At 37.9% G+C, this 12,820-nt stretch overlaps 1 protein-coding gene across 38 annotated transcripts in view; it reads right to left on the bottom strand.

Annotated features, from left to right (window-relative positions):
* Window positions 1–12,820, bottom strand: part of NRCAM (neuronal cell adhesion molecule) — a 154,655-nt gene that overhangs the window by 140,536 nt on the left and 1,299 nt on the right. The window lies entirely within an intron of this gene.

Raw genomic sequence — 12,820 nt, 5'->3', positions numbered from 1 at the left:
GCTGTGTGAAATAGAAAAATTGAAATTACTCTGGGGGGACAAAAGGCATCCTTCCAGTTAAGTCTGTTAACAGGGAACCTTGGCTGCTGAGTACATCAAACAATTTAGCTTTCCAATAGGAAACATTACCATTGTAAGAGACTTTATCTTAGCCTGTTAGGGAGTGCCATATTTCAGGCACTCAGAGCATAAAGCAACGACAACAATGCAGAGTCACATGAAGTTTTTCCGTGCCAGCTGTGTAAGCTTCCTGAAATTTCATTCACCTAAAGGTCAAGAACATATGAGGCCTTTGAGAAATTGTTTGGAGTTCAAGTGCCTGTAAGGTTTTCCTTGTGGTTCATTACAAAGCTAACACTTGACTGATTTGCTTGGCAACGTGACAAGTTATCCACATATGTTCTGCTATGCAGGAAATACATTTGGTCTTTTCTGCTGGTTTCGGAACCAAGTAGCTCTCTAACATAGAAAAAAACGTTATGGGGGTATGATGGACTACAGCAATTTCTGATTTCGCCAACACAAAATCAGATTGTTTGTAACCATCCTGACTTGAGAAGCTACCCACCTTGAAAGTTACTTAAAAAATAATCAAAATTTGGATTTTCAATTCATATTTTAGATTAAAAACTTGAAGTCACCTAACCTGAGAATATCAAGGATTTGGAAAATGTTATTCTGCCAAGCCTAATCCTAATGTGCTCAGTTTTAAACAAACATACATAACCCAGCAAAATGCAGCCTCTGGCTTAAAACCAATCCTGTATTAAAGCCATAGGTAATCTGTCTTACATAATGCTATTTGCATTTTGTAAATCCCGTTAAAAATACCTGTCACAGCAAATCAATGTCTTCTAATCACAAATGCAACATCCAAACCAGGACTCATGTAGTAGACCTGGTTTAGGGCTTTTTCTTTACTTTATGAATAGTCCTTTTATCATTTGTGGTATACATAAACACCAGTGGTATGAACTGAGGTTTAGTATTTTAGTACAAATATAAATTAAATTAGAGAGTTATCATCACTTATCCTTGGAAATTAAAGTAGAGTCTAATGTTCCAGTGTGGTGAATTACTTACATCCATGGGATGGGATGGTAACACAAAGCTTTGCCATTAATAAAACAGATTATAACTTTATGGTATGAAGTTAATATTAAACTTTATGCTAATTCACCTTATCCCACTTAAATTTTGAACAACAATTTAGTTTTTAGCATTAAAAAGTCCCAGAATGCAGGCAGATACCCAAGTACACTGCACAACTCAGCCTTAGAAGTTCCTAGAGAATCAACTTCATTCCCCCAGCTGCGCACACAGCACATATTCTGGGTAGATAAGCACTTATCTTTGGTTTAACACTCTGCAGCTCTATAAGTAGATGTGATTAAGCACCTGAAGCCTACAAGAATTCTCTTGAAGAACTGCAAAAGTCAGATGTGATAGGGATCACAATTCCTGAGAAGCAGAAACAGTGACAGTTCTGCCCACTTCCTCCTCAGCCAGATGGCTAGAGCACATACTTAAGGATGGGAGATCCAACTTCAAGTTCCACATGCGACGAGCTGATTGAACAGGCCTGCCGATGGCTTATTACAGAATACAGGCTCATTGGAGAGTATAATTCGGCATACAACCTCTGCCAGCCATTCATTCCCTGTTGCACAGGGGCTCAGGGCATGCTCTGGGTCCTGGCAGGTAGAACCCAGAGCACAGAACTGACTGAGATCCCATGAAGCCCAGTAAAAAAATAGCAAAACAAAACCAAACCAAACAACAAAAAAAACCCCACCAACAATAAACACCCACCAACCAACCAAAAAAACCCAACAAACCACAAAAACTAAAAACCGAACCAAACAAAAAAACCCCAACAACAAAACAAAAAAACCAATCAACCAAACCAAACCAAAACAACAACAACAAATCTGAACATGACAGAAGCAGGATCTCCCACTTCTTTTGTGATCCAGTCACTGGGGGGGGAAAAAAAAAGTTCTTTCATCCACAGAAGAACTACAGAGAAACCTGTTCTGAAACAGACAGAAGACATCAGAATAATTAGAGTAGTTAAGGTTGGAAAGGATTTATGGAAGTCACCTGGTTTAAACATCTGCCTCTCACTCTGTTCAGCACAGGAACAAATTCAAAGTTAGATACAATATCCTAATGATTCCTTAATGCTGTTAAGGACAGACAGACAAGGATTTCATTGGACTGGTCCTCAGAGAGTTATTTTTCAACCAGATGCAAAATGCTAAAAACAAAATTCTGTTGGGCAGTTCTGCCCTATACCAAATAGTTCAGATTCTGATACAGCTGTGTTTAAGTTATGAAGACAGGATTCCACTTTTTTATGTATAAACACACCATGAACACTGTTTACAGATATGTTCAATTATTACACTAAAATTTGTCACAAAGATATCCTAGAGAGTCCAAAAGGGTTCCAAGCCTTGATCTAGTTTAGTTTAATCTGACGTTCTCTTTAAATTTAAAAATGCAAGTGCTGTATGTCCTATCAAGTATGGCATGCGCTTAGCACGATAACAAGTATCCCAAAGGACTCATCTCTGATAGTAGCTAAAAGCAGATGCCGGAGGGAAAAGGATACATTTGTGGCAATATCCTCCAGGACTTCATCAACTGAAGCTCAGAAGCCTGATGGAATTTCCCAATGCTCAACTCCCCTGCTACACCATCTTGATGGAGTACTAACATTTGTACACCATGTTGTCATCAGAATAAAGACATCCAATTTCAGAAGCTATAGTAGGCTGTTTGAAACATTACATGCTGTTAGTGGCAATGGCTGTAAAGTTAGCAATTAACACTAGCACAGAAACTACTTAAGACATAGTGTGCTTCCAGGAAAACAGCACAATACCAAAAATTTTTTTCAGAAATTCTGTAAAACGTGTACCAGTTCCTTTATCCTGATTTTACTACCAAATTATGGTCTAAACCAATATACTTTATATTGTGGCAAGATATACAGAATTTATAATAGTGGAGAAAAATAAATTCAAGGCACCATAGAGTTACCAGGTATCAAGGCTGTGTCTGTGTGCACACCCAGCACACTTACTCACCAGCCTCCAGCATGGACCAGGAACTGTTCTACTGAAATATCTCAAACCAGTCCCTTGTAGCATTTGCACAGCAGGATAACTGAATAAACTCTCACCTGCCTTTACAACAAGGCAGCTGGTAAACAGGACCTCTTCAGCTGAGAATAATGGACAGTCCCTGAAGTTTCCCTAGGCAGCTCCAGCTGCATACAGGCCAACTGGAGCTGCTTGCAAGCACAAATAGCATCTGATGCTGAGAATCCAGCATTCCCAGAGACTCCCTGAGGCAGCTGAAACTCTTCCTATTTACACAGCAATCCCCCGTGTATATGCAAGACAGCCAGGAAATACAAAATCGGATAGAGTTTATTGTAAACCAAAAGAAACAGATCGTGCATAATCAGCAGAAAATACTTTGTGGAGTCTCATTTAATCCAGATGAAGAGACTTGCACCACCATCTGGTAAAGGACCATCAGATCCCATCCAAGAGATTAGATTCCCCAGATGAGCATTACTCAACACAACAGAAACCAGTCAATTGCTTTTCCCATTCACTCTTTAAACAAACAGCTGTCTGACTGTGCAACAGTATTGAGAAACTTATCTGGAGACAAGGGATTACACTGTCTTTTTCAAGGAAACACTATGGTCATCTCACAAAATTTGTCAACACATTAAGCCTACTTTATCTGCATCTGTGTTGCTTCCTTAATGGTTTCCAAATTAATGTTTTTGGCATAGTACCTAGAAATATTTGTTTTATCAAAGTTGCACTGAACTAAATGACAGAAAATGATCAAAAGCCCAATTCAAGCTTCAGATCAATCCTTCAGGCATTACTCCCATTTTACATAGACGGTAGACCAGAAAAAGCCAGATACACTGAGATAGTTTCATGTAATCTTGAAGTAATGACACCAGATGGAAAAATAGAACTCCACATATTTCTCACACATTTTTCTCAAATAGCTGAAGTAACGTCACTGTATCACCAATGTTCCTGCAAGTACTTTAAATTACTACCCAGACAGGATTAGAATAGTATTTCCCAAGGGAAGGTTGCACCTACCACTCACATTACAGGTTCTCAGTCAGTCCAAGTGCAATCAGCTTCACAACTCTGGCTTCTCAAAAAACCCAACCTCTACAGACAAGTTTGGTTTTATTTTGATCTCTTTATATACACTGTTAGGTGATTCCAACAGTTTTCGTACTCCTTAAAGATCAGACCTTTATACCATGACTGCTTTGAGTCAACAGTGATGAGCACACTGAAACACCAGTTACACCTTAGGACCAGCTGGGAACCGGTGCTGATGTGCACAGTACAATCATCACCCTAGAAGGTGTCATTACCACCCTCATTTCCTTCCCTACAAGCATAGTTTTGTTTCAATTATCCAAGGCGGTAAAGGGGTCGGATAATTATTAAAAGTTTAAAAAAAGCCACAGGGATAACACACACATACACACAGTAAGTTACAGAAGAACACTCAGCAGTGTAACTGATATCAAGGAGATCAGTTGTACTGTTGACTATGAATGGACACAAATTGCTTCGCTAATTTGGACCTCAGATCAGACAGCACAGCATAAAAAGTTACTCTCCTGCTCTCTTACCCAAGTTTGCTCACAAGAAGTCAATTTGGGCACTTCTACATTTATAGCACAGTTAATATGTAACCTGAAAAATAAATAGAAATAACCTTAGCAGAAATCATAGCTTGAAGAATCAACAGACATACATATAATGGAAGGCTCTTTATTTAAAACTACTGTATGATGATTCTTCTAATGATTACACCTTGCCAGTGTAACATTAAAACCACTACCAGTACCCGGGACAGTTGGCTGGATGTGCAAGGGATGCTCCACCCAAACACACCCCCTGCTTCAAAGTATAACAAAAATGAATGAAATTTCAAAACTTATCACCTTTTGTTATCAAGCTTTGTATCTAATCAATAACTTCATTACAACAGAATATCATCCATTCATGCTGAAGTCAGTGAGGATAATCTGGCTATGCTGGTTCTCCAAACTCACTGTTAATGGCATTGCCCTCAGCCATCTGCCGGATGTTGTATTTTCCTTACCGTGTAGTTGTTAGATTTTCAGTACTGAAGCTACTGAAGCACTATTCAGAATTAAACTAATTTGATCTAAATCTAAGATTTCCTTTCCGCATCACAAATAAGATTAATCACCTCAAGTGCAGCTTCACTAACAGAAAAGGAAACTTTTGATGAGCAAGGTATACTACAAGAAGTGCTTCTGAAAGTGGAATACTTATGCTAACCATGTGTCCTTTCACTCATGGTTTTTAAACTGCGGTACTGAACACTGACATAATAAAACAATAACAAAATTCACCAATATGAATATATTTAGCAGAGCAAGCTCCAATACTCTTGAAAAACGTAAGTGCTAAAAAACTGTACTGCATAGTACCCATCAATTGTGTCTAGAACACTTTCTTCTGGTTTCAGCACTTTCTTCCTCTTCTCTCTTCCATTCCAATAAATATGTGCTTTTATTGACAGTCAAACCAGGAAGCTACCTATGAGTTTGCAATTTGAACTTTCCCATCTATAAAAATAAAAATAATGGTATTTATTCACTTTAGCTTGTTGTCATGAGTATGGTTAGAAGCTGTTGGGTTGTCTTTCAATATAATCTCAGTTAAACTAAGCGGGTAGGGGAATTCACAGGAGTGCTTGGCTCTTCTAGGACAGCTTTACCTCAGAAACGAAAACACACATAAATGCCAGTATAACATAATGAACACAAAGACTGGTCTTCCTACTAATGTGAACTTTGGCATTAGCCCTGGCAGCCACTTAACTTCCAACAGATTGTGATGTTGCAGATGTTCTCAGCAACAGCGTCTCTGTTGAGCCACTCTAAGGCTCTAAGAACTGGGCTCTGAGAGCTATCAAGCCTCATAACTTTAGCCAATTTTTTTTTTTAAAACAGGTGCAAAAAACAACCAATTATTAACTGCAACTCTGATTTCATTTTTAGGTGTTTCTAGGCTTCTTGGCATGGGGGAAAAAAAAGCTAGGACACATTATTCAAGTAAATGATTTTTAAAGATTTGTATGTTCATGGTTAATTCCCATGATAATCTTTCAAGTGTCTGACCCTGTCAATTCTGGAGGTGATGAGAAACCTCCTCCCATATTTCAATGCCAAGAGGGTGAGAAGGTTGTGAATTACATAAAACTTTAGTAGTAACTTGGAGAAATTCCTCCAGATAAAGTTTTGGGGATGATATCTGCAAACCATCTCACAAAGAATCTCTCCAGAAATCCTGCTATTAAGGGATTGTGCCTGCTGGAAATGACAGTAGGGAGATTGGAAATCTGGGGCAGCGTTTAAGACTGTTTTGATGATGCTTCACTCCAGCATAACTGGTAGAGTTGAGAACCCCAGAGAGGAAACAAAGGTTTTAAGACATGATTGTAAAGAATACTGTGTCTTCAAAACAATGGGTTAAGGGCTTTTCTTTCCTCACAAAAACAGTCTAGGTTTTAGAGGAAAATAATTCAAAGACAAGACACTATTGCTGTAACTTGAGACTCTGCATGAGCAGTAAAACCCAAAACATGACTTGCCTTTATTAAACACCTACATTCCTATCAAGTAAGCTAAATAAAAATTACTAGACACTATCTTTCACTAAAATCTACTCTACAGCTTTCCTGAAAAAGGCTACTTTATTGAAGCACTTAATTTTAGGTCCAGAACATTAAATATTTTCCATAATACTCTGAAGAACAAAATTACACACTTTAAAGGACATAAATGTTATTAATAAAATAAAAGTATATGCAAATCCTGGGGTATATCTGGGAAAACATGAGATTTAATTCAGAGAGATTCTTTATTCTTTTAACTACAAGGGAGAAACTATTGAGAAAGGAGTGTACTTTACATTTCCAAATGAAAAACCTGCTCGACTCAATATAAAGGCAAATGAGTTAAGCTTAAGAACTCATTTTTTACAGGTCAACTGCATGATCTGATGAACTACTGACTTCCACTGTAGAAATACAAATCCTTAGGTGAGTTCTAAGCAAATGTATTTACTTTCATCTTAAACACTAAACAGTATTATATTTCTGTCAATGTATGAAACTTTGTGAATTTTTACTCTGTTGTTTATTCAGTCATTATCTCACTGCATTTTTATAGTCATAGACTCCTTTTTAAGGATTTTGGTTGGAGTCATTAAACACTGTGTCTGCCCTCTGGTGGTCACACTCTTCTTTTTATATGTTCCAATATTTTAATCTCTTTTTAAGTTAAAAACGCACTTTATACAACTACCACCTACAAGGTCTAACAGATATTTAGCTTTTAGTCACCTTGGACTGGCTTGCTTTCCAGTTATGCAATTGCCTACATTTCAACTTTATCATGCAGAAATAGCTCACATGTAAGTTAAGATATTCCTCATTTTGTCCCTGTCTAGAACCAAGTTTAGATACAATTTTTAAAGCACTCCAACTACAGAAAAGCAGAAAACACCTGAAGTTTCAATTTATATTGAGATTATAAGTTTGGTGTTGTCTGGGAAAGATGTTACGCCTTATAATACACTGAAATACTGGCTACTAGATTCCAAGGTCCATAAAAACATTAAATGCTTCTAAGGGAAAACAGGGATATTTAAAAGACTATTTTCACCTTAAAGGTTTCAGAACTGCACTGTATAGAAAATGCTATAAAGACACAATCACTCCAATAGGCAAAAGGCAAACCAAACTATACAAAAGGTACATACAGCTCCAAAATGAACAATGAGTTCCTTCACAAGCCCAAAGTTGTGCCAAACACCCTTGTAGTACTACTTAGACTGAGTTGCACCAATACTGATAATAGTTCTTATCTGCCTCTTATGCCCTAATCAAACCTAGGCCAAGGGAATAACAATGACACCTGCATCAGAAAGAAGAGCTTGCAAGACTGTGGATTGTCTGTAAGAGCCCCAAGAACATAGCACAGAACCATAGAAACACCACATTGGAAGAGGATCTCAAGGTCCTCTGGTTCAGCTTTTCTTGGCAAAAGCACAGTCTAGACAAGATGTCCCAACAGTCTGTCCAGATGCATCTTAAAGTGTCCAGTGTTGGGGAATCAACTGCTTCCCTGGGGAGATTATTCCAATGACTGATTATTCTCATTGTAAAAAACTTTCCTCCATGGAGAGAACACAGCTCTTCACAGCAACTGGACCAAGACACAAAACTTACAGTTCCAAGACTCAAGAATGCCTAGAGGCCTAGAGGCCTCAGTGTAGTCAGCACTGTATGCAAAAACTCCATTTTTTTTCTCTTTTAATGAAGAATTCCCTGTTGTAAACTTACTCAAATCCTGTACAGTTTTGAAAGGGTGGGCAAAGGAATATATCTTTCTTTTCTAAGCTTCAGTAGGAATTACCTAGTCAGAAGAGATGAAAAACCAGTACAATGGCTAATGCAGCCTATCAACATCTCATCTTGCCCAACAGGAAAACCAGGTTTTGATTTTTTGTTGCCATATAACAAAGGCAACAAAACATAACAAATTCAGCTGAGCTGACAATTTAAAAATTACTTCCATTTCAAAAGAGCACCAATACAAGAGGATTTAACTTCCTTTCATATATTTAGTTTGTCCAGAGACCACAGCACTGGTCTACAGGGGGTGGTGGGGCTTGGTGGAGGGAGCCACAGATTCCAGCTTACTCAAAGTAGCAGTAATCAAGTCACTAAACCTGTTTATCACACCCAAAGAAGAGCTGTGGCCAAGCTTTCCTCTTCCTGTTATTACCTGAAAATTTTAAGAAGGAAGGCACATCAAGCACGTCCTGCATTTTGATTCTCTTAGAGAGATGAACAGCAGGAGGGTGGGAAACCCTATTTTTAGTCCTTCTAAACACTGGAGAAATAGTGAAGAGAACCATTGATCTTGTTACAAAGTGTAACAAGTGTTACTTGCCTACTGATGAACACCACTGAACTCTTAAACATTCTTGAAAAGTGGTCCTTCTCAAGATTTGTTTTTCCTCTTCTTTTGCATTTTGTTGATTTCTACTACTCTGCCCGTGCTACAGTACTCAGTGGGGAAGCCTTCCCTTGGCCGGCACCTGTGCTCTGGTAGGTTAACTCCATGGAATTGTTCTCCACCAACAGCAGGACTGTTTCCTGATTCCAAATCTGGTACAAAGGCTGACTTCTGCACTCACTGATTACACACTGCCTTTGCAAACACACAGACACACACAGAGCCCTACAGTGTCGTGACATTGTAAAGGCAATCCTTTACAGGAACACTCAGAATCACGCTGGACAAACACAGCAGCACTGAAAACACAAAGAAAGTTTGAAGTCAGAGGCACAGATCAGAAAAAGACAATCTGTACTCGTGTATAAACACTGTCAGCTCCTCACTTAGGTAACAGTCTAAAGGAAAATGGTATGTTAATATTTTGGTTGGCTGTTCAGAAAAACCTAATTAGTGGCCAAAGACTAACACAACCAGGAAGTTATGGATCCATTTTTGTTTTCCTCAAACAAGCTGTCAAACAGTAACAATTACATACTTTAAACCTGAGAAAATTAAAAGGTCATGTATATCTAGTGGTGCAGACAAAGTATCAGGGCAACTAGATTCCCATTGGGATGCATCCAAATTCAGCAATGTTACATGAGTATTTACAGAATTTAGAGAGACTACATCTGTACCAATTCTGTCTGATGTAACTGACAATTTAGACAGCTAGTTCCTTTCTAATGAGGCTGTTTTTTAAAGTTATCACGTCCTCATAACTTGAACTAGCCTTTTTTTCCTCTCTTGGCTATTTTTATGCATTTGAGATGCTCTGCATCAAATGCTGCTTTTTTATATAAAGTTTAGTTGCTTAAAGTAGAATGAGGGTACTGTGAGCTCTTACAGAAACATTTTATAATTCAAGCTGTTATGCTTCCATACTAAAAAGTTAACAAGGGGAAAGCTGTAATCACATTATGAATTGAGCCATTTCAAAAGCAAAACAGTGTAGGAAAACAGTGTATTCACAAAATGAATACTAAGATACATCCTGATTCATACAGCAAACCAAAAAAAATTGAAAGCTTCTTAACAACAGCTAATAGAGGATCCAGATGAACATTTCTGTACTTATTCAACATTTACTAGAAGGGAGAAGCTAAAGATCAATCCAGAGGAGTATTTGCAATGCAATTAGGCTAGACAAGTAAGCCTGAATGTATGCCAGCTGCAGGGGTCTGCCCTTAATTCACACAATCAAATGTCTAGTGTGTCGCACAGTGTCTAGCATCAGTATCTCCAGTATTAAAAGTCTCATCAGATATGCACTTGTTTACTGAGCATCTAATCAGGGTCTGAACACATATCTAGCTGTACCTTCTAGCAGTCTATATGCCACTCCATCACCATCTGTCAGTTAAACCTCCCACAGACAGAAAAAAATCAATTCAAACAAATGTGGTCGGCGCTCAAACTAAGCTATCATTCACATTTCAATATAAGACTTGAATTCCTTTTCAGTGTTCTTCAACTTTGACCCAGCTCTACCCCCTCCTTCACTGAAAAGGGCAAAGACAACAGCCCAGCAAGTGGGACAGGCAAAACAGACCTCCTTTGTTCACTTTTTCCCTTTCAGTTTTCTATTGAGGTAAATAACTGAGAGCTCAGCCAGCCTCCAGTAGCTCAGAAGAAAGCAATACAGCTAGCTTGCAACTATCCTTTCCTGGTTAACAAACTGCAGGACAAAACTTACGGCGCATCATGTTAATCTTATTATTAGAGATTAACTCTTTACAAATTCCCTTAATATTACATTTATGAGACAGTATTCATAAATGCAGAAGTTACAGTGTCTTTAATACTGAAGATGCAATACACACACTTACCAATTTAAAATGCAACAAATTATCACTGCAGAGAAAGTATAACGGAATTTTTTAAATACTATCAGCCCACTCAGGAAGGCAAAATCAAATTCATTGCATATTGCCCAACACACAACCTCCTACATTATTCCCTCAACTTTCATTACCAAGATGTACTTTCCTCTGTATGACTTCCCATTTTACCAACTCTGTTCATAAAACATGAAAAAATGAACAAGTCCAGTGAAAACTGAACAGCACAATTTTATTGTACTATTTCAATATAATGGAAGTTAAGTAATCACAATTCAAGGTGATTTGAGACAGATTAATAAAACTACACAATAACAGCAATTTCACAGGCACAGGCAAAACAGATTTAATTTTTAGGCTGATTGAGCTATTTGAGCTGTGCAATAATCTATTAAAAAATTGCCAAACCCTTAGTGTATTCAGTGTATTTTATGTCCAGATACCACAGTGAGTCATTTCACTAAAGCAGGAAGAATGGGCAACATGCATCACCTTCTCCTGACTTGAAACCGGAATCCTCAAAACAATAAAATCTGACAATTAGAGAGACATCTCATTAATCCCAAGAAACTCTTAGCTTGGTTACTAAAGCTTCTGCTGTCACCTTTTTGAGCACCAGAGAGAAACACCAGAGTGCAACAAGCTAGCAGGAGGTATCAGGATGCATCACTGGATTTGTTATTTCATTTTCTGAAAATAAAGACCATTTAAAATAGCCAAATTTTATTATTACAGCCCTTTTTGTCAAACAAGCTGTGGTACGCTTGATAAATAATATGCTTTCTTCAAGAAGGTAAGGAACAGTAGCTAAGGCTCAGATTCTGGTGATCTCATTCACCTTGAACAGTATCACTTTTGAATAATTCTACTGTGGCCAGTAATGCTAATGACAGAACAAAGATACTAATACGAGTATGATTAGTTGTGGATTTATCTATGAGTTGTGAAGAGGGTATAAGCTCCGTCCTTAGCACCAGCTGTATATACTACCCCACCACCCGATGTGGTCACACAGCTGTACAGTTTGCCTTTAGCTGCACTGCCTTTGCACAACCCAGAATGTGAATTCATTCAATGGATCCCAAGTTCTGTCACCACCAAGCAGCTTTCTGGGTTTGCTTCTTTACATTCAATATTCTCAGAATGTAACACTTTCCCAGTTCTATACTGATATAGTCTGACAGCTAATTTTAGACACCCAAGAGAATTTCAAAGTACTTTGAAATTCAAATAAGTAACTTTCACAGACTTAGGCAGAACACTCTTTAGCAGGTCTGGTCACTTGCATTGCAATTTCTATTTAAAACTAAACAAATGCCTGAGGTGTATTCATACAAACGATAACATCAAACACATTAGACAAGTATTAAAAAGACTCTGCACCTGCAAGTCACTTTCTGATTTCTAGGTCCTTTGAGCTACAAAACACTAAACTATCCTTCTCTTTCCAGCTGATATCCTTTGCCAGAGAACAGCGGCAAGATTCGCCTCTTGGCATATAAGCTGCTCTCAAACTCAAAATACAGTCCAGATGCTTTCTGATGTCGTACAGTGACATGTTTTATGCACAGACCCATATAACTACTATCCATAAATTATCACATCTATTACATTAAATTATGGAAGATGTTGAAATGATTAATAGTGCACCTGTTAGATACAATAAAGTTTTCAGGTTTCATCTACCTTTTCCACAATATACTTTATTAAGAATCCAAATCAGACGCAGAAAAAGAAATGCACAAAGACGGGGAACATTAGAAAAAAGAAACCCAGGTGTTTAATACCAGATTTTTCACTCAGTAGGAGG

The sequence above is a fragment of the Corvus cornix genome, chromosome 1A, assembly GCF_000738735.6.
Source record: "Corvus cornix cornix isolate S_Up_H32 chromosome 1A, ASM73873v5, whole genome shotgun sequence".
Lineage (NCBI taxonomy): Eukaryota > Metazoa > Chordata > Aves > Passeriformes > Corvidae > Corvus > Corvus cornix.
Note: the sequence above shows the minus strand (reverse complement) of the source record. Positions and strands in the feature narration are given on the sequence as shown.